Source organism: Macaca nemestrina, chromosome 3 (genome assembly GCF_043159975.1).
Source record: "Macaca nemestrina isolate mMacNem1 chromosome 3, mMacNem.hap1, whole genome shotgun sequence".
Taxonomy (NCBI): domain Eukaryota; kingdom Metazoa; phylum Chordata; class Mammalia; order Primates; family Cercopithecidae; genus Macaca; species Macaca nemestrina.
Window position 1 is genome coordinate 38,347,650 of NC_092127.1, and position 23,597 is coordinate 38,371,246.

The 23,597-nt window shown below is 41.7% G+C and overlaps 1 long non-coding RNA gene across 1 annotated transcript; it reads right to left on the reverse strand.

Annotated features, from left to right (window-relative positions):
- Positions 1–254: 254 nt before the first annotated feature.
- Positions 255–23,343, reverse strand: LOC139362305 (uncharacterized). The gene is made up of 3 exons (XR_011620912.1): positions 23,151–23,343; positions 15,633–15,732; positions 255–830 (listed from the first exon to the last, which is right to left on the reverse strand). It is a non-coding gene; the product is annotated as an uncharacterized lncRNA (long non-coding RNA).
- Positions 23,344–23,597: the final 254 nt, after the last annotated feature.

Below are 23,597 nucleotides of genomic sequence, written 5' to 3' on the forward strand. Positions count from 1 at the left end.
AGCCTTCCCCTGGGGAGGAATATTTGAATGTAGAACAGGATTTAGGTAGAGGTTTGACCTCCAGCGTTTCTTCCGTCACTGAGATTTTATGTTTCTGTCTTAAGGTACTGCTTCTAAGGCTCAAACAGCTTATTTGCTACAATTCCTTGTTCTAATGATTTTTGAGGGGGTTCTATTACGGGGGTGCGGAATTTCCCACATAAACCATACCGTTAAATTGAGACTGGAAAATCATTAGTTGATATTCACTGTGTTAGTCTTTAATGATTTTACATATAATCTTTGACTCACACAGTTATAAATCAAAGAATACCAAGTTCAAGGATATTGATAGGGACTAGTTTGAAAATATTGCTTTGTAACCTTCACAAAAATAAAATGTAATTATTAATGTCATTATTACTGATAGTTGCTCCAAATGTGTGATTTTCCTGACTCAGGTAAAAGAGGAAGAACTCCAGAGATCTTTCAGTTCTTTGCCAATGTAAGATACCAGTAACAAGAGATAATTTTCTCTTTGCCAATTCATCATAGACTCTGATCAATAGTCAAGGCCAGAAATTTAAAATGACACAATCCATTAAAAAACAAAACAAAACAAAACTCTGCATCCTCTCAATATCAGGACAAAGTCTGAAGGCCAAAAGAACGTTTTCTCAAAGTAAAACCTTATCACCGTGGACACTGGTGTTTCAGGCAAAAGATGGCAGCCACTGTAGCTCATGGAGGTTGGTCCTGATGGGAGCCTGCCTGGCATCTTTCTGTTCCATGGGTGCACCAAACCTGCCACCAGAGCAACTGGGCCATGCTGCTAGGTGTATGCGGTTTATCTGTTGGAAATATAAAAACAGGGTAGAGTAGGGTTGTCAACATGTCTGAGGGCACACCCTCATATGCATGTGATTTGTATAAATATACAACCCAAAAGGAAAAAAAAATCCCCAAAGATAGTGATAAGGGGTAATATGTCTGTTTGGCATCAAGAGATTTTATACAATAGAATACAAAAACGTAGAATTGGAGTTTGAATTCTGAGTGAGGAGAACATTGAAAAGAAAGTGACAAATGCTTGAACTATTGGCTTTGTTCCAGGAGAGTTTTGCTATGCTTATGAATTTATTAAGGGATAGTGTTAAATGAGTTACTAATTATGAAGTATCAAGGCCACTGCTTGACACATAGTTGGCACTCAATAAATGTTAAACCTCCCTCCTGTTATCATTGTGATTGCCAAACTTTGAAGACAAGATCTAGAATAAATTGTCACCAGGAACAGAGACACAATCGAGAGTATATAAAAATTTTGTTAAGACAGCTGCATACTCACCCTTCAGTCAGAGCTTGAAGTGTTTGATCTTGCTTATGCAGTGTTCAGAATGAATGGCCTTTAAGATAAGTTGGCATATGCTATTGGAATTAGGTATTAGGCCAGTGCACTCACTGACACTCAGAAATACATCCAGGGTGGACGAGTGGGTGGGTGATATCAGAAATGATCCAAATCTTCTAGATGTTGTTTAAAATCAGTATCAGTTATGAAGCAGCCCTAGCCCAAAACAACCCCAGCATTTACCAATCTTCACAAAATAGAATTTCAGGGTGGTAGCAAGGAAAGGCATATTTTTCTTTTCAAAACACTATGTTAGAGCATCAGTTATCACTATGAAGATAAATCATAGTTCATCTCCTGCATTTATCAAAGTGCCAGAAACATCACAGACACTCAGTATGTAGTAGATAAATAAATCTCAGTTTTTTTGGAATGTTTGACAGTTGATTCCAGGTAGAGATGATGGATTAAACAACTGCATCTAATTTGATTCCCTCCAGAACCCCACTAAAACCCTCAAGAACGAGAAGAGAGTGAGATGAAGCAATAGCAACAGAATTTTGTAGGCCAGAGAATAGTGATAAAGGACTTAGCAGACCTGAGAAAACCAAATGCTAAGTTAGAGGCATTGCCAAATCATCAGGATACAGAGTGAAGATGAAGAAGGAATAAAATAAGGGAACTAGTTGGAGGCTGGAAACTACTTTAAAAGTAGCAGTACTTCTTATATTCGCGCTCTCTACTCCTTTCTAGTGGGTGATCGCCCCTCCTCCGTCCTAACAGATGCAGAGGTTTGTCCACTTTTTAGCCATAGCTGAAGCGGCTAGGGACTCTAGAGAGAAAACTGGGATTAATTAATTAACGTAGGCATGCTAAATGCTCAGATCCTCTCCACTTCCTAAAATGCTGGAAGTCAAGCCTTACCTTCCAAGCGGAAAATTGGAAAAGCCTTCTTAAAGGAATGTGACCAGCTCAAACGGAAAAAAAAAAAATCCCCAAAGATAGTGATAAGGGGTAATATGAAGTAGGATAGGGTGTGGGTAGAATTCCCCAACAAAGAGCCTACCCATTTCATCTTACAATAAAGTTGCTGGCCAACAGGTCTTCCCCAAAGCACAGGGCTTCTACTATGAAGCTTTTTGCTGTCTCACCCTTGAATACAAGCAGACAATCAGGATTCCCAAACACCTTAGGAAATCCTCTAACATGAAAGACAACAGAAAGACCTAAATTGCCAGATTGAAAGGACCCACTAAGTGCTCAGCTCAGTGATGGGAAGCAGACCCGTGCAAAGCATGTTATCCTGAAACTTTAGAATGCCAGGCACAAAGACAAAACAGCCAAAACTTCTGAAAAGGAAAAGCACAAAGAAGTAGACATCCAAATGGCATCAGGCTTCTCAACAACAACCCTGAAGCTAGAGACAGTGGAGCAACGCCTCCAAATTTCTAAAGGAAAATTATTTTCAGGATAGAATTCTACAACCAGCCAAATGGTTCATCAAGAATAAAGGTAGAAGCCAGGCATGCTGGCACGCAGCAGCTGTCCTAGCCACTTGGGAGGCTGAGGTGGAATTCAAGGCTCAGTGAGCTATGGCTGCATAACTGTGCTTCAGCGTGGGCAATAGAGCAAGACCCTGTATCTAAAAAAAAGGTTTTTAAAAAAGAATAAAGGTAAAATATACATAAATTCAAGGCAGAGTCCAGGCATTCAAGGCTGCACTGAGCTATGACTGCACAACTGTGCTTCAGCCTGGACAATAGAGAAAGACCCTGTCTCTAAAAAAAAGTTTTTTTAAAAAGAATAAAGGTAAAATATACATAAATTCTCAAGAATCTTTTCCTTTCTTAAGAAGCTAAGGTAGGATGTGCTAAATTAAAAAGACAGAGAAAAGAAGAAAGAAGGTATGCACTACAGGAAAACAGAAGATCCCGCTAAGGAAATAGAAGGCAGTCCTGAGGATGATGGTCTACTAGCTGTATATCAGATGTAGAGAGCAACAACTCCAAATTAGAACAATGCAATGCCAAAAAGAAGATGCACCGGCAGAGGCTATCACTAAGATGTCAACCGCCATTTTAGTACTTTTTAAAACCTGCAGATCGAATGCCTGGATGAGCCTAATCCAGGTTGCTGTTTGTATTTGATTTGCCTTATTCATGTTTTGATGGCGTTTCTGTTCGCCTACCCATCTGTCCCCGACTATGACCTACTGCCTGGATAAGCTGAGGACACTCATTAAACCCCACAGAAGTTGTCTTCTTCGCTGTACTCCAGAACCGGAGATGGGCTTTGGTGAACTTAGAAGCAGAAAATATACAGCAACCCTCTCCCTGACCATAGTCTTGCCAGATGTCCTGCACCCAGGCCGCCTTCCCATTGCTCCAACCTTCGTTAAGTTCTGTTTCCCAGATCTCACCCATGACCTTGCCCACTGATTTCCCCAGAAGTGGCTCTTACACACTTTCATGGAAGTTGAAGCCAGTTTATGGCCCAGAAGTTCTATTCCATTTATCTTCTACAAGATCTTGCTTAATAGTACTTTCATGTCTTTTTTGTATGCATCTGGCTTTGTGCTTGCTGTTCAGTTTCTATATTAATAACCACATACAGTGGTTGATAAAATATTTGAGAAGAAAAGAATAATTTATGGTGATATTCCTTACATATTTCAGTTATGTCCTCTCCTGGAACTGTGGAGATGGCATCCTCAGGGTTGAGCCAATGAGTCGTGGATTGACATGGAAAGAGTCTGTGTTGTAGAAAAGCAGCCTCTATGGGCCATGAGCAGCCAGAGAAAGCATCCATATTCTCTGCCTCTATTTCATGCCCAACTCCATCCCCATTTGGCTGCCAAAATCTCCAATCCAAATTTTCATAGACTGCCAGCTCCTAGACATTTTCCAAGGAAATAAATGACCAAGTGATAGCAGCAATGCTGCCAGACATGGGGGTTTGATAAAGAGAGAAAGATGAATTCAAAATACTGGCCCTGGCCAGGCGCAGTGGCTCACGCCTGTAACCCCAGCACTTTAGGAGGCCGAGGCGGGTGGTTCACTTGAGTCCACAGCCTGGCCAACCATCGCGAAACCCCGTCTCTACTAAAAAATGCAAAAATTAACAAGGTGTGGTGGCGAGTGCCTGTAGTACCAGCTACTCCGGAGGCTGAGGCACAAATATTGCTTGAACCTGGGAGGTGGAGGTTGCAGTGAGCTAAGATTGCACCACTGCACTCCAGCCTGGGTGACAGAGTGAGACTGTCTCAAGAAAACAAAACAAAACAAAACAAACAAAAAAGTACTAGCCTTTCTCATTGCCCTTCCTGGCTACGCGTTGACTCTGCTGCTTAAAACCCTTCCATGGAAAGCCGGGCATGGTGGCTCACACCTGTAATCCCAGCACTTTGGGAGGCTGAGGTGGGCGGATCACAAGGTCACAAGTTTGAGACCAGCCTGACCAACATGGTGAAACCTCGTCTCTACTACAAATACAAAAATTAGCCGGGCGTCGTGGCAAGTACCTATAATCTCAGCTACTCAGGAGGCTGAAGCAGGAGAATCTCTTGAACCCAGGAGGCAGAGGTTGCAGTGAGCCAAGACTGCACCACGGCACTCCAGCCTAGGCCACAGAGCAAGACTGTGTCTCAAAAAAACCAAAACAACAACAACAACAAAAACCCCCGAAAAACCCTTCCATGGATCTCTATGCTGCATCAATGGGTCTCTTCGCGTGGTACTCACACAGCTCTTTATAATTTCACATCTGCTTATCTCACCAGCTTCACCTGTTGCCCATACAATCCTTTTCTCTTGGCCACAGCAACATTCCACTATTTGTAAGTCTCTGAATACTGTGTTCATAACTCTCTATTTTGATCATGGCTAGAAATCTCTTCTTAGACCCTCCTCTCTTCTTCGCCTGGTTAATGCCTGCTTGTTTTTAAGACTCAGTTCAGGCAGAACCTCCTCCAGCAAGAATTCCCTGCCCTACCCACAACTCCTTCTCAGCCTGGATTAGATGTGCTTCCTCTGTGCATACCTGAGCCTGTCACACTGTACTGGAAATTCTCTCTTTATCTCTGTTTCGCATAAGACTTAAATCCCCTGAAAAGACAAGGTCTTCCATTTACATGAATCCAGTACCTAGCACCAAGCCTAGCACAGAACAGATAGTCAATAAATATTTGCTGAATGTAATTATTATAGAGCCTGTCATCTACTCTAAAGCTATTATGTTTATATTATTCTAATTTTTTATTTAAAAATAATGTATAGGCTTTATGTATTCTTTATTTATTAATTTATTTATTTATTTATTTATTTATATTTCTGAGACAGGGTCTTGCTCTGTTGCCCAGGCTGAAGTGCAGTGGCACCAACATGGCTCACTGCAGCTTTGACCTCCTGGGCTCAAGTGATCCTCCTGACTCAACCTCCCAGTTAGCTGGGATCACAGGCATGCAATGCTGTGCCCAGTTAATTTGTAAAATTTTTTTATTTTGAGCCAGGCACGGTGGCTCACACCTGTAATCCCAACACTTTGGGAGGCCGAGGCAGGTGGATCACAAGGTCAGGAGTTCAAGACCAGCCTGGCCAACATGGTGAAACCCTGTCTCTACTAAAAATACAAAAAATAGCTGGTCGTGGTGGCATGCGCCTATAATCCCAACTACTCGGGAGGCTGAAGCAGGAGAATTGTTTGAACCAGGAGGCAGAGGTTGCAGTGAGCCGAGATCACACCATTGCACCCCAGCCTGGGCAAAAGAGCAAAACTCTGTCTCAAAAAAAATTTTCTTTTATACTGTAGAGACAAGGTCTCGCCATGTTGCCCAGGCTGGCCTCAAACTCCTGGACTCAAGCGATCCTACTGCCTTGGCCTCCCAAAGTGCTGGAGTTACAGGTATAAGCCATCACATCAAGTGGACTTTATTTTTTAGAGCAATTTTAGTAAAAGTGAGCAGAAAGTTCAAAGTTCCCATACACCTGCTGACTTTGCCCCCATAGTTTCCTTTATTACCAACACCATGCATTAATGTAGTAAATTTGTTACAACTGATCAGCCAATACTCATATTATTAATAGCTAAAGTCCACAGTTTACTGTAGGGTTCACCTTTTGTATTGTACATTCTGTGGATTTTAACAAATAGTTACCTTTGTATCACACAGAATAGTGCCCTAAAACTCCACTGTACTCCCCCTCCTGCACCCCCAACCCCTGGAAACCACTGATCTTTTTACTATACCCCTAATTTTGCCTTTTTCAGAATGTCATAATCGTACAGTATGTAGCCTTATCAGACTGACTTCTTTCACTTAGCAATATGCATTTACATGTTCTCCATGTATCTTTGTGTCACAGTATTACTTTATTTTAATTTAATTTAATTTTATTTATTTATTTATTTATTTAGAGATGGCGTCTAGCTCTGCCACTCAGGCTGGAGTGCAGTGGCACAATCTCAACTTACTGCAGCCTCCACCTCCCAGGTTCAAGTGATTCTCCTGCCTTAGCCTTCCGAGTAGCTGGGATTACAAGCATCCCCATGATGCCCGGCTAATATTTATAGTTTTAGTAGAGAGCAGGTTTTGCCATGTTGGCCAGGCTGGTCTTGAACTCCTGATTTCATGTGATCTGCCCACCTTGGCCTCCCAAAGTGTTGGGATTACAAGCATGAGCCACTGAGCCTGGCCCACACTATTATTTTAAATCTTCAAAATAACTATGCAAGGTAAATATTTTTACTAAAGGAATACCTGAGATTTGGTGAAGGGAAGTGACAGTGTAGAGGTGGCCAAACTATCAGCAATGTTATACTATCAATCCATTAAATAAGCATTTATTGGGCCCCTCCTTGGTGTCAGGCATAGTGTTTGCCTGGTTTAAAGATCAGTAAGAAGATAATTTCCAGCAGGGCGTGGTGGCTCGCTCCTGTAATCCCAGCACTTGGGAGGCCAAGGCGGGTGGATCACTTGAGGTCAAGAGTTCGAGACCAGCCTGGCCAACATGGTGAAACCCTTTCTCTACTGAAATATAAAAATTAGTTGGGCATGGTGGTGTATGCCTACAGTCCCAGCTGCTTGTGGGGCTAAGCCAGGAGAATGGCTTGAACCTGGGAGGTGGAGGTTGCAGTGAGCCAAGATGGCACCATTGCACTCCAGCCTGGGCAACAGAGCCAGACTCCATTTCAAAAAAAAGAATTCCAAATATTGGGCATTTGGTACAATCATCGAATATAGTAAGTGCCCATTAAATGCTAACCATTATTACTTCACTTAGTCCTTACAACAGCTCTGAATGCTAGATGTTGCAATCTTTTTTTTTTTTTTTTTTTTCTGAGACTGAGGTTCTCTCTTTTTGCCCAGGCTGGAGTGCAATGGCGCGATCTCAGCTCACTGCCACCTCTGCCTCCTGGATTCAAGTGATTCTCCGCATCAGCCTCCGGAGTAGCTGGGATTACAGGTGCACGCCACCACACCTGGCTAATTTTTTGTATTTTTAGTAGAAACAGGGTTTCACCATGTTAGCCAGGTTAGTCTCAAACTCCTGACCTCAGGTGATCTGTCCACCTCAGCCTCACAAAGTGCTGGGATTACAGGTGTGAGCCACCACGCCTGGCCTGGATATTGCTATCTCTTACTTTACTGATCAATAAACAGTTCAGAGCAGTTAATTAACTTACTGAAAAATCACAGGATGAGGAAGTGAACCTGAGTTTGTCCAAAGTCCATCTTTTCTCTTCATTCCTGCTATCTTAGCCCAGGTGGAGATATTAAAGAGAAGGCTGTGTTGAGGACAGTGACCAGCAGAGGGTGGGGAGGGGACCAGTGGGCAGTGGATGCTGGTCATGGCCAGGCTATGAGGGGCCTGCAAGTACTAACATTCGTAAAATGTGTCAGTCCCACTAATTTGCTCATGATATTTAGCTCTAAGAATTGCTGAAGCTGAACATTCCCTTTGGAATGCACAGAATAAGACAAGTTCTGTGTAAGACATTTTTGGTCTTGCTAAGGTCAATGTGGTGGGTTTGTTGCTGAGGAAGAGTTCTGACAATTACTATGGAGACACTACATAAGCAGAGGTAAGCAAAAATGTTTGTCTTTCAGAAGCAAAATTAGAGGGAAGCACAGTAATCAAGATTCCATACATAATAAGTTTTGTGAATAAACACCAATTCAAACAGAAGGTTCAGAAAATAATGTTGAAATTGAACAAGTCCTTAAAGAAGACCCACTCACTCTTTTCCCCCAGATTGTTGGACTGCTTACAAATGAGGACATTTCCTTTCATCATCCTATGGCCTCTTTATTTTGAGAAATATAAATAAATAGAACATTTATCTTTGATCTCTATTGCACCCTTGAAAACATCATATGATTTAAAGTGGAGGAGCAGTATGCTATTTGTACTCTACTAGGGGAAGAAGAATATTATTTCCAGCTAGCTTTTTAAATAATACATTTGGTATTGATTTTAATATAACAGAAAATGCATTAGCATTGAGTTTCAATTAAGAACAATTCAAGAACATTATCAATACCTATTTAATCTGATATATTTTAAAGTATAACTTTGATTAAAGCAAACCAAAAGAGGCCTTTTTTTTTTTTTTTTTTAGACAGAGTCTTGCTCTGTCACCCAGGTTGGATTGCAGTGACAGGATCTTGGCTCACTGCAACCTCCGATTCCTGGGTTCAAGCCATTCTCCTGCCTCAGGCTCCTGAGTAGCTGGGAATACAGGTGCACACCACCACGCCCGGCTAATTTTTGCATTTTTAGTAGAGACAGAGTTTCACCATGTTGGCAAGGCTAGTCTCGAACTCCTGACCTCAAGTGATCCACCCGCCTCGGCCTCTCAAAGTGCTGGGATTACAGGCATGAGTCACCGTGCCCAGGTCATTTTAATAGCATATCTTCTTGTTCCCATAATAAAAACTTACATATTTTCTGCCAATATTATTTACTTACTTAACCAGTTTTTATTGAGGACCTACTCTGTGCCTAGTTTGGTGTCAGGCACTAAGAATGCAGTCATGATAAAGGCAAACACAGTCCCTGCACTGGTGGAGTTTACAGTCTGGTAATAGCAGAAAATTATACCAAAGGGTTCAAGTTAGACGTTTTTATTATTACGTTGCAATAGGTTTGCACTGGTGAGTGCATAGAACACTGCCTCTCAAAGTTTACTGTGCATGTGAATCACCTGGGGATCTTATTAAAATGTAGAGTCTGATGCAATGGGTCTGGGGTGGAGCTGATATTCTGTGTTTAAATAAGCTGCTAGGTAATGCTGACGCTGCTGGTCCATGGACCACATTTTGTAGCAAGGGCATACAATATTAATATGAAAGATGGTAAGAAGTAATACTAAGATGTAAGGCATAGAGTAAGATTAGTAATTTTTCTTTTCTGGAGGTATAGAGCACTTGGTAATATTTTGGTGAATGACATGCATCTATGGACAATTACACCAGACAAGTGTGAAATGTTCACAAGGGGAGGTAGAAAGTGGCATAGGGGCTAAAGAGAGGAGAAACAGGAGTTAGGTTGGGGAGAAGAGGGGGTTCGGGAGATGCTTCCTAAGGAAGGCAGAGTCTCTAGTTGAGCCAGGAAGATGTGGAGGATGTTTACCAGTGGAGCAGAGCAGGATAGTGTTGCAGGCTGAGGGCTGAGCATTGGTGTTGGTGTTTTTTGGTTTTGTTTGTTTTTATTTTTTGGGGTTTTTTTTGTTGTTCTTTTTTGCTTTTTGAGATGGAGTCTCACTCTGTCACCAGGCTAGAGTGCAGTGGCAAGATCTTGGCTCACTGCAACCTCTGCCTCCTGGGTTCAAGCGATTCTCCTGCCTCAGCCTTCTGAGTAGCTGGGATTACAGGCGTGTGCCACCATGCCCAGTTAATTTTTGTATTTTTAGTAGAGACAGGGTTTCACTATGTTGGCCAGGATGGTCTTGATCTCCTGACCTCATGATCTGCCTGCCTTGGCCTCCCAAAGTGCTAGGATTACAGGCGTAAGCCACCGTGCCCTGCTGGTGTTGGAGTTTTTGTAGGTCAGCATAGAGACCAGCTAGTGGTCCTGTTTGGCAGCTCTTCCATTCAGGGAAGCAGGAAAGATAAGGCCATAAAATAGAGAACCCCCAGCAAGGCCAACCTCAGCATTCCTACGCATGGACCCAAAGACCCCTCATTTTCTCTGAATACGTAACACGCAATACCTTGCTTTATTGCTCAGTGCTCTGTGTGGTGTCCAGTTCAGGCATCTCTGTGTTCCAGCTCCTCTGGCTACTGTCTGATACCTGCGGGCCCCTATTATTTCCCAGTACAGCGCTTTTCTCTTTTTCTCTGTCATGGCACTTTTGGGGCAGTATATCTGCTAATAGATTTATTTGCATTGGCCCCAAGAATCCTTTTGTGACCTGTTGCTTTGGGTACTCTGTTGAGTTCTGCTGTCATCACCAGAATACCTGTCAAGACTGGTCCCAGGCCAGGTGTGGTGGCTGATACCTGTAATCCCAATACCTTGGGAGACAGAGGTAGGAGGATCACTTGAGCCCAGGAGGTCAAGTCTGCAGTGAGCTGTGATCATGCCACTGCCCTCCAACCTGAGCAACAAAGCAAGACCCTGTCTCAAGAAAGAAAGAAAGAAAGAAAGAAAGAAAGAAAGAAAGAAAGAAAGAAAGAAAGAAAGAAAGAAAGAAAGAAAGAGAGAGAAAGAAAAGAAAGAAAGAAAGAAAAGAAAGAAAGAAAGAGAAAGAAAGAAAAGAAAGAAAAGAAAGAAAGAAAGAAAGGAAGGAAGGAAGGAAGGAAGGAAGGAAGGAAGGAAGGAAGGAAGGAAGGAAGGAAGGAAGAGAAAGAAAGAAAGAAAGAGAAAGAAAGAAAGAAAGAAAGAAAGAAAGAAAGAAAGAAAGAGAGAGAAAGAAAAAGAGAAAGAAAGAAAGAAAATTGAAAAGAAAAGACTGGTTCCACATTCCTACAGCAACTGACTTGCTGCTGCCCCTTTCAAATGGGCGTTGGCTCTCCCATTCACCTGATCTTCCCAGCTCCTCATTGTCTTGCTCAGTTATATTATCTTGATCCTTGAAGGCATTTGAGGTTGCAGTCTGATACAAATGGGGGACAAAACAAACAAGGAGTCAAAGATAGAGTAGTAAGGAGGAGCCATTAGGAGCTATGTCTGCCTTATTCACTTCCGTATCCTCAATGCCTCAGATAGTACCTAATTCATAACAGGAGTTCAACAAATCTCAGCTGGCTTTTAAATACAGATTTTGTATAATTGTATTTCACTGATTTTTAAGACATTATGAATTCAGAAAAGCACTCCGTTTAGGAAATGTGTTAGGTTGAAGAACTTTCTCAACTGACAAATTTTGAAGGTAGATGAGATAATGTTTGTGGTAGATGGATTTCTAAAATGATCCCCAACAATCCTCATCCTTCTGACTGTGGGTGGAACCTGAGAATATAATGAGACAGCACTACTACAATTATGCTATGTTGTGTGAAGATTATTTGGGATGGGCCTAACATAGACATATGAACCCTTTAAAAGCAGAGAATTTTCTCTAGATGGTTGCAGAAGATGAAGCCGGGATTCAAAGCACAAGAAGTATTCAGTGTACCATTACTGACTTGAAGATGGAGGTGCCACGTAGAAAGAACCCGAGAGTGGCTGCTGGGAGCCGAGAGCCAGCAAGAAAATGGTAACTTCAGTCCCACAACCATGAGGAAGTGAATTCTGCCAGCCACTTGAATGAGCGTGGAAACAGATTATTCTAGTCCAGATAAGAGCCTGCCTTAGGCCACACCTTGATTTTGGCTTTGTGAGACTCTAACCAGAAACCTATTTGACCCAGCCTAGGCAGAACTGTGAGCTAATGAGTGGATGCTGTATTAAGCTGCTAAATTTGTAGTAATTTTGTATAAGGCAATAGAAAACTAATATAATGCTTTATACCTCAAGGAAGCTTACAGTGTATATGTACACATGTATACATATGTATTTATCATGTATTCACATGGTATGTGCATTTAACTTGTCTGTATTCTACTATATGTACTAGAGAAAAAGAAAGGAGAGAACAATAATTTAAACAACATGAACAATAACCCTACCTCAATTATCCCATTCTATAAGCTATCAGCAATATCAGACAGAACGCACTCTCTTCTTGTAACACATTCTTCACATTGCCTAATGAAAAGCCTCCTTTTTTGGTTCTCCTCCCACCTCACTGGACACTTCTTTTCACGCCTTTGCAGATTTCTCTTTATCTTTCCTAATTCTAAACATTCCTACATACACTACACATATACATTACCTGACGTGGTGGCATAAACAATGTATATATACAGTTCTTTATAGGCAATTGAAAACTATCCAAGGAACCAGGTTCAGTGGCTCATGCCTGTAATCTCAGAACCTTGAGAGGCTGAGGCGGACAGACCACTTGAGGTCCAGAATTTGAGATCACAGCCTGGTCAACATGATGAAACCCCGTCTCTACTAAAAATCCAAAAATTAGCCAGGCGTAGTAGCACACACCTATAATCCCAGCTACTCAGGAGGCTGAGGCAGGAGAATCCCTTGAACCCAGGAGGTGGAGGTTGCAGTGAGCCAAGATAGCACCAGTGCACTCCGGCCTGGGAAACAGAGCAAGACTCTATCTCAAAAAATAAATAAAAAGCTATTCAAAGGTAATTTTTTGACTATTCCTTGCTTAAGAAGAAACTTCGCTTTATCAGTTTTTCTCATCTAAAATTGGGAGGCACCCAGCTATTTCAGTATGAAATCAAGAGGAGTAGTGAATTAACCTTGCCTTCGCATTGGATTTCTGCATTAACCCTGAACCTGTGCTGTCCAATCAGTCACATGTAGGGATTTAAATTTAAATTTAAATTTAAATTAATTAAAAATAAATAAAATTTAAAATTTAGTACTTCAGCTGCACTAGCCACATTTCAAGTGTCCAATAGTCAATGTGCTCCTTGCTGCCACATTAGAAAACACAGATATAGAGCATTGCCATCATCACAGGAAGTTCTATTGGACCATGAAAAGACCTATACCTTTAATTGCCATTTGGTCTGCTCCACTTAAATAACCTAAACTCATTGCTCTCCCCCAGAGGAGATTTTGCAAAGAAGTGATGTGAAAAGTGCCTTCTTTGGGATCAAATTGTCTGAGTTTGAATCCAACTCTATTGTTTGCAGGCTCTGTGATCTTAGGAGGGTTATTTATCTGTGCCTCAGTTTCCTTTTCTGCACCTCAGTTTCCTTTTCTGCAAAGTGGGAATAATCACAGGAACTATCCCTTAAAGTTGTTGTGAAGATTAAATGATATAATTTATATAATGTACTTAAAATAGTACCTAACTCTTAAGTATTGAATAAATTTAGCTATTGTGTTTTGTATTAGTATTATTTTAGAGACCAAATTGGGATTCATCACACTTCATTTATCTGAAGATTCATGACATTTATTATTTCTGGACAATTTTCAGTCATTATCTTTTCAAATGTTGCCTTTCCTCAGTTCTTTTCTCTTTTCCGTTCTAGAATTCTGGTTGGACAGTCATTGTACCTTATCATTATATCTCTATAACTCTTATGTCAGTTTCCTTTTCTGTAAGATGACGATACAAACACTATCTACCTCATGGAGTTTGTGTTAGGATTAAGTGAGTTGAGCTATGTAAAACACTTAGAATGGCATCATATGTGTGCCAACTATTATTGACACTCTGGTTTAGCTCCTTATTTATTTTTGGCCCTTGGAGATTTCCCTCAATTCATTAGAGATATTTTGTAATAATTTAGTCCACTCTATAAGATCCAAAGTTATTCCAGACTCTCTTTCTTTTTTTAGACGGAGTCTTGCTCTGTCGCCAGGCTGGAGAGCAGTGGCACAATCTCGTCTCACTGCAACCTCCGCCTCCTAGGTTCAAGCGATTCTCCTGCCTCAGTCTCCCATGTAGCTGGGACTACAGGTGCACACCACCATTCCCGGCTAATTTTTTGTATTTTAGTAGAGATGGGGTTTCACCAGGTTGGCCAGGATGGTCTCGATCTCCTGACCTCGTGATCTGCCCGCGTTGTCCTCCCAAAGTACTGGGATTACAGGCATGAGCCACCCTGCCTGGCCCAGATTCTCTTTTTGTTGCAAGCATGACATACACAGTTTCTATTGTTTGATACACTTTCTTTCCCTCTTAGCTCCCTTCATGACTGTTTAAGACACAATTTAATGTCTGTATTAGTTTGAAATATATTAAGTATGTAACAGAAAACCCAAAAATATCTTTAAAAAGTAGAAGTTTCTTTTTTTCCCCCATAAATGAAGTCTAGAAGTATGAGGCCCATAGCAGATATGCCTTCTCCCAAGAGTCCAGTCTTTTTTCAGTTTCTCAAAATTTGGCCTTCTTGTGATCCAAGATAACTGTTCCAGTTCCAGCTATTACATCCAAATTCTAGTCAACAGAGGAAAGGGCTAAAGAAGAAATGCCTCTTCCCTTTAATACATTCCTGTAAAGTCATTCGTACCATTTCCTACGGCCAGAACATAATCACATGGCCGTGCGTAACGCCATGGGACACTGGAGAATGTCGTCTCTATTCTTGACCACCCACCAAATGCCAAGGAGATAACAGATATTGGGGGAAACGAGCACTTTTTGCCACAATGCCTCTTCTATGTTCCCTCTAAGAGTGTGTATCCTCCCTATCTTGTTCACCTCTGGGGTGAATGACTTGGCCTGGTTTACCTGGGGCTTTTATGGAGTTAGCACTGAAAGTCTTGTGTCTCAAAACCTCCCAAACACACATCAGTCCTGGGCAAACTGGGATGATTGGCCACCCTGCATCACCTCTACCATGGATCGTATCACACCATGAGCTCCTTAAGGACAAATCTGTGTCTATTCACTGTCATATCTTTAGTATCTCACACAGGGCTGCACGTACAGGATGTATTCAATAAATAGCAAATATGTGGTGCTTCTATATGCCAGGAGCTGTTCTAAGGGTTTTATGTATATATCATGAGTTGAATTTTGTTCCCCCAACATTCCTATGTTAATGTGCCAGTACCTCAGAAGGTGACCCTATTTAGTATTGGGTTGCTGCCAATGTGACTGTTTAGTATAAAGTCATACTGAAATAGGGTGGGGCCCTAGTCCCATATGACTGGTGTCTATATAAACAGGGGAAATTTGGACGCAGAGACAAGCATGCAGGGAGAACGTCATGTGAAGATTTGAGTTAAAAAGCCAAGATTAAAAAGATTTGAGTTAAAAGCAAAGGGCCTACCAGAAGCTAGAAGAGAAGCCTGGACCAGATCCTTCCCCAGAGCCTTCAGAGGGAACAGGACCCTCCCAGCACATTGATCTTGGACGTGTAGTCTCCAGAACTATGAGAAAATAAATATCAGTTGTTTAAGCCACTCAATTAGTGGTACTTTGTTACGGCAGCCTCAGCAAACCAATGCAACATATTAACTCATTTTAATCTTTACAGCTTTCTTGTGAGATAGCTATTATTATCCTCATTTTACAGTTGAAGAAATTGAGGCACACAGCAGTTAAGAAAACCAAAGAGTGCCAAGGAGGCATCAAGAGACAGTGATAAAGGCAAACTGACAGAGAGAAGGGAAGAAGAAAGGGGAAAAACTTAAAAAACTTAAAAGATGGACAGGAATCAAGAGAAAGAAAGAAAGAAAAATAGTGAAGGAAAAGGATTAAAACTTGACCTGCCACGACCTTCTAAGAACATTAGAAGCTCTAGGTCACTATATAAACCATTAACATTTTCTTTTTCAGATGTGTCACTAACATTTTTCTTTTTAGATGAGTCTGAAGAACTCTTCGAAATGAAGGAGTAAGGAAATGCTCCCTCGTTTTTGACACTTGCAGGTGTTTTATTATATTTCAAACCTGAAGCTACAGCTCTTAAGAGCCCTGGTCTTGATTTTGCAATATAGGCTTCATTTTTATTTGAGAGAAAGGACTAATAACAACATGTTTTATGAATGTAACTTTGAGAAGTTTAGAATTTATGTTCACATGCTTTATAGATTTGTTTTTGATGGGTGAAATAACACTTTAAAAAGTTTTGGCTGGGTGTGGTGGCTCATGCCTGTAATCCCAGCTCTTTGGGAAGCCAAGGCAGGCGGATCATGAGGTCAGGAGTTCAAGAGCAGCCTGGCCAACATGGTGAAACTCCGTCTCTACTAAAAATACAAAAAACAGCAGGGTGTGGTGGCATGTGCCTGTAGTCCCAGCTACTCAGGAGGCTGAGGCAGGAGAATCGCTTGAACCTGGGAAGCGGAGGTTGCAGTGAGCCAAGATCGTGCCACTGCACTCCAGCCTGGGCAACAGAGCGAGATTCCATCTCAAAAAAAAAAAAAATGTTTTATTTGTTATACTTCTTACCTCTAGTTTATATATGTGTATTCCTGCTGAAGGCATAAATGAAGTGCAAAATCAGAGGCAATACCCTGAGAATATGGAGTTTAATCTTCCAGAATGCAGTATACACATTGTATCAGAGACCTTTACATGGTGCTGTATCTCCAGTCAGAATCTGTAAATCTGGGATCTGAGGGGTGGACCCAGGATTGGCTGCAGTTACAATCACTCCCAGTGGCCTACTGGGGACGTTTTGCTTCCGGGGCTCCATAGGGTTAGAGGTCCTGTTGCCAGCAGGGGCGCATGCTCACCAGAGGACGCAGCAAAGGTCCCATTGATTACAAACTATGGATGCCATCTGGGCACTGAGTTTCTTGTGACTGGGGCCAGCAGGTAAGAAGACTAACCATCTTGGCAAAAATAATAACTCTGATCAACAGTGGGAGGTAAGACTGATCTTACACAATGGGAAGAGGAGACATATGCATGGAACTCAAGATGACCCATTTGGGTGCTTCTTGGTTGTTGGTTCTCCCTTGATAGATCATAACTGTGAACAGGTAAGTGAAGCAACTCCCACCTGAGAAGGATATGATCACTAGGGGCTAAGAAAACTCAATAATGAAGGTTTGAGTCATACCACTAGATAAGCCGCCAAGACCAGCAGAGGTGGTGGCTGGGAGCAAGAGGAATTTAGATGGAGGGTGGAGAAGGGAGACTATACTGGAGGCCCTGAGACCAACTGCAGTGATGGAGGGTAACCTGAGCTATTCCCTGAACATGTATGGGAAAGAAGATTTGCATGATACAAGGAATAGATCTGCATGAAAGCTGAGGCAGACACTGAAGCTAGGAACTGTCAGCATACTGATATAGCATACCATATTCAGCATACCTGGGCAGCAAGGCTTTGTTGGGGGGAGATTTGAGTGGTACATCTCTTTATGTCTCCAACAGTGTCTGCCTCAGCTTTCATGCAGTCAAAGTCAATGACTGAGCAAGGTGGTGATTCAAGGGTCCACCTATTTACATTAAAAGTGGAATTCTGATCTTTATTCTAGAGCTTCCTGTTGGACTAGCAGAGGCTTTGTCAGGTCTGCATAGGGGTATGACAGTTCCCCTTGACCAATCTTTCTGTCTCCCTTGCTCCTTTCACAGGTGTTACCCTCTAAACTTTTGTACTAGAACTCTCTTTCAGTCCAGTGGTTCCTGGAGAATCCCAAACCAGCACATGCTGCATAGCAAACAATCACAAAGCCTCACTGACATAAAACAGTAAGCACTTCTTACCACATACGCGTTTACAGGCCAGGCAGCAGTGGTTTGAGTCTTAGCTGGATCACTCAGGTGTCTGTGGTCATTTGTTGGTTAGATAAGCATTTCTGTTGATCTTAACTGGGTTCTTTCACATGTGTGGGAGTTGGTTGGCTACATGCTGGTCTAAAAAGCCTCAACTGGGACAGCTGACCTTTCCTTCACATAGTGTTGCATTCTTTAGCTGGCTCACGTTGGCTTGATCACATGGTGGTGGAAGGCATCTGATACGGTTTGGCTCTGTGTCCCACCCAAATCTCGTGTTAAATTGTAATTCCCAATGTTGGGGGAAGGACCTGGTAGGAGGTGATTGGATCATGGGGGCAGATTTCCCCCTTGCTGTTCTCATGATAGTGAGTTCTCATGAGATTTGGTTGTTTGAAAGTGTGAGCACTTCCCCCTTCATCCATCTCTCTCTCTCTCTCTCTCTCTCTCTCTCTCTCTCTCTGTCTCCCCCTCTCCCTCTCGCTCTCCCTCTCCCTCTCCTGCTGGCCATGTGAAGATATACTTACTTCCCCTTCACCTTCTGCCATGATTTTAAGTTTCCTGGGGCCTCCCCAGCCATGCTTCCTGTACAGCCTGCAGAACTGTGAGTCAATTAAACCTCTTTTCTTATAAATTATCCAGTCTCAGTAGTTCCTTATAGCAATGTGAGAGAACAGACTAATACATCATCCAAGAGAACAAACTGAAGCAAACAAGGCCTCTTCAGGTCTAGACTTGGAATTCACATACTGTCTTTTCTGCCATATTCTATTTGGCCAAAGCAAATCTAAGGACCAGCTCAGCTTCGTGGAGACAGGGAACCCCATTTTTTTTGTGTTTACTTTTTAGAGTCAGGGTTTCACTCAGCTACCTAGGCTAGAGTGCAGTGGTACAATCATAGCTCACTGCAGCCTCAAACTCCTGGGCTCAAGTGATCCTCTTGCCTCAGCCTCCTGAGTAGCTGGAATTTGGAACCACTTCTTGATGAAGAAGATGCAAATGTACATTAGAAATGTATGAATAAAGGGGGGCATAAAGATTTTGGAACAGTTTTGCAATAATCTGCCACAGGGAGAATTTGCTAAAGTGGACAAACAGAATTATAGTGGACAAACAGAAATTATGGACAAACAGCACTGGACAAACAGAAACTATAGCTATCTCAATCTATTATACTGTACTTTTAGCTTTTCATTTATTTTTATTTTTATTTTTAATATGGGTTCTCCCTGTGTCACTCAGGCTGGAGTGCAGTGGCAAAATTATAGCTCACTGCAGCCTCCAACTTCTGGGCTCAGTCAGTCAGTCTCCCAACTCAGCCTCCTGAGTAGTTGGGACTACAAGCACATGTCATCAGGCCCAACTAATTTTTTCTTTTTTAAATAGAGATGGCATCTCACTATATTGCCCAGTCTGGCCTTGAACTCCTGCCCTTAAGCAATCCTTCCACCTTGTCCTCCCAAAGCATCGGGATTACAGGTGTGAGCCATGGAACCCAACCTGCTTTTATTTTTTTTAATGAAAAATTAAAGGCAAATAGAAAATATGGAGAATAATATAATAACCACTCATGGACTCACTCTCCTACTTTAATCTTAAAATTCTGTCACGTGAAGAGCTAAAACTTTGGACATGCTGTAGTTTTAAAATCCATTGTATATCCCTGGCCTTCCTTCTTTTTTCTCCATTGAAGTCTGCAACTGTAAACTTTTAACTCTAGATAGTTACTTTTTAAGTTAAAAGCCTTGAGACTCATGCCTTCTGGTGATTCAGCAAGAAAAAATTGGAATTATGTTCGTTCAGTCATTAAACAAATATTTATTGTGCTTCTATATGCTAAACACTGTACCACATATATATTTATATAGTATATTCTTATTTTTTATAGTGTTCTATTTGCAGACCACTTTGCTTCAGGTAAGATTATATATCTAAAGTGAGAAACCAAGAACATTGCCCTTTAAAATGGGGGCCCTTTTTCAATATCTCTTACAAAAAAATTCTTATACCTTCAAGCTTTGAGGGTGAATCTTGTTTTACTCTTAGGATGTAAATTTTCTTTCCAAGTTTCTTATCACTTTCCTTCTATGGGTTTGGCTCTTGTTGTGTCAGTTGGGTGGGTAGGATGTTTGAGCATGTTTATTTAGTTACTAGTTGGCCACACCTTTAGTTTGATTTCATATGATTACATTGTTCTGGCTTGTAACTTCTATCTGGTTTCTCTTCCTCAGTATGATGACTTCAGAGTGCAGTCCTCTCCCTGGTTTGTTTTCTGTGCTTTTGCAGGGAACTAGTTATATCTTTTTAAAAAACAGCTTTATTTAGATATAATTCATGCACCCAAAATGTATCCCTTAGTATATTTACAAAATTGTGCAACCACCACCACTTCTGATGCTAGGATATTCGATATTCTGATCACCTCAAAAAGAAACCTTATACCCATTGGCCATCACTCCCCATTCTCCCCTCCCCTGCAACCACCAACCTACATTTTGTCTCTATGGATTAGCCTATTCTGGACATTTCACATAAACAAGATCATAGGAATCTTTTGTCTCTGGCTTCTTTAACTTGGCATAATGTTTTCAAAGTTCATCTTTTTTTTTTTTTTTTTTTTTTTTTTTTTTTTGAGACAGAGTTTCACTCTTGTTGCCCAGGCTGGAGTGCAATGGTGGGATCTCAGCTCACTGCAACCTCCGCCTCCTGGGTTCAAGTGATTCTCGTACCTCAGTCTCCCGAGTAGCTGGGATTACAGGCATGTGTCACCGTGCCTGGTTAATTTTTGTATTTTCACTATAGAGATGGGATTTCACCATGTTGGCCATGGTTGGCCAGGCTGGTCTGGAACTCCTGACCTCAGGTGATCCACCCACCTCATCCTCCCAAAGTGCTAGAATTACAGATGTGAGCCACTGCACCTGGCCTAATTGGGTTTTTAAACAACTATTGTTGAGTTTTTTATATGTTCTGAATATAAGGTCCTTATTAGATATATGATTTGAAAATATGTTCTCCCCTTCTGTCTTTTCACTTTATTAATCGTGTCCTTTGAAACACGAAAGTTTTAAATTTTGCTAAGTCCAATTTATTTTTTCCTCTGATATTTTTGTATTTTGGTATCATATCTAAAAAATTATTTTTTAAACCATGGTCACAGAGATCTAATCCTATGTTTTCTTTGAAGAGTTTTATAGTTCTAGTTCTTATGTTTAGGTCTATGATCCATTTTGAGTTAATTTTTGCACATGGGATGAGATAGGGGCTCAAATTCATTCGTATGCATGTGGATATCCAGTTGTAAAGACAATTCCTTCCCTGTTGAATTATGTTGGCACCCTGTCCAAAGTTATATCTTTATTGAAGGACTTACCAAGTTTTGTCTCATTTTGTGGTAAACTGGATAGACCTTCCTCTCTCATTGGAGGACAGGGAATCTGTTTTGTTCTTTTGTAATGAGAAGACATATGTGAAAAGCACCTACCGTAGGATCTGATAATGGATATTTCTTTCCTTCTTTTGAGTCTCCCAACAGCACCTAGTATGGTGCTTGGCACACAACAGTTACCATAAATGTTTGTTAATTGTAGAGTGGGCTTGGGCATGCACCACCCACCCACCCACCACAAAAATGTGGATTCCCAAAGCTCTAATTGGCTGGGAAACCCAGAACAACTTTCAGGCCTTTCCAAATTAAGACTCAATGGCCGGGCGCAGTGGCTTATGCCTGTAATCGCAGCCCTTTGGGAGGCTGAGGTGGGTGGATCACTTGAGGCCAGGAGTTTGAGAACAGCCTGGCCAACATGATAAAACCCCATCTCTACTAAAATTAGAAAAATTAGCTGGGCATGGTGGTGCATGCCTGTAAACCCAACTACTCAGGAGCCTGAGGCGGGAGAATCCCTTGAACCCGGGAGACGTAGGTTGCAGTGAGCCGAGATCCCGCCACTGCACTCCAGCCTTGGCAATAGAGTGAGGCTCTAGTCTCAAAAAAAAAAAAAAAAAAAAAAAAAAAGACTCAATGATAGTAGAAACTGACTCCAATGGCTTAATGAAATGGTACCGTTGGTTTAGGGGCTTCTAAATTATTCATCCCTGAAGGGAAGTGACAAATAAGGTTTCACTTACCAAACACTTAAAACAACCCTAAAGGTCCAGAACCTTTGTTTTGTTGTTGTTGGCTTAATTTCCAGTTCTCTAAGTGTCTACTTATTTAATCGCTTATGCAGTAATAAAGTTTTAACTTGTGGATTTGACCTTAATTCCACAGAATCGATTGTGGTTCTTATCTTCTTAAAAGCGGAAAGATTTTCTCAGGCGGCAACAGCCACTACTGAAAAGGCAAAGAAACGGCACTCAGGTGTGGCAGGCAATTCTATTTTCAGTGACCCTTTTCTCTCTTTCTTTTTCTCTCCTACCTGCTGAACATTAGGAGCTGTCATACTGTCTCAGAAATAGAGCAAGACGCCAAAGATAAAGGCCTGTTCATCGCACTCAGGAGTTTCCTAAGGTTTCATGTCCAGGTAATATTTCTGCCTGCTACTTGGGTATCTTCTGGTGAAATTCCAGAATCTGTTCCTCTCTGTGTGAAAGGAGGTACGTGTACCTACTGAACCTAAGATGTGTATTATACAGGTACACACAATTTTTGTTACACGGTTCTTTCCAGCTTTGAAAAACTTTCTTAGGGGCAGCTCACACAGCTAAGTGCTTCAAATGACAGTTTCTTACTCCAGAGCCAGTGCTCTCTCCACTTCTCCTAATTGCCTGTCTACAAATAATCACATATGGGTCTCCTTAACACATTTTCTTCCTGTTCTTCTGAGAATTGTAGCCATATCCTAGCCCTAAACGAACTGGAATACAGTGAGGCTTGATTTATTATTAAACATTTTTATTAGACTTTTTTTTTTTTTTTGAGACGGAGTCTCGCTCTGTCTCCCAGGCTGGAGTGCAGTGGCACTATCTCAGCTCACCGCAAGCTTCAGTCTCCTGCCTCAGCCTCCAAAGTAGCTGGCACTACAGGCACCCGCCACCACGCCTGGCTAATTTTTTTTTTTTTTGTATTTTTAGTAAAGACGGGGTTTCACCGTGTTAGCCAGGATGGTCTCTATCTCCTTACCTCGTGATCTGCCCGCCTCGGCCTCCCAAAGTGCTGGGACTACAGGCGTGAGCCACCGCGCCGGTCTTATTAGACTATTTTTAAGAACAGTTTTAGGTTCACAGCAAAGCTGAGCTAAAGGTACGGAGATTTCCCATGTACCCTCCCTGCTCCCACACATGCATAGCCTTCCCCATTATCAACACCCCCACCAGAATGCCACAGTTGCTACAACTGATGAACCCACATTGACACCTCATAATCACCCAAAGTCGATAGTTTACATTGGGGTTCACTCTTGGTTTTGTACATTCTATGAGCTTGGACAAAGGCATCCGCCATCACAGAATCATACGCATAGTAGTTTCACTGCCCTAAAAATCCTCTGTGCTCCAGCAAGGCTAGATTTTTAAGGGCGAAAAGAGAGGGAAAGAAAAAAGTTTGCATCGCAGAAGCTCGACCCAACAC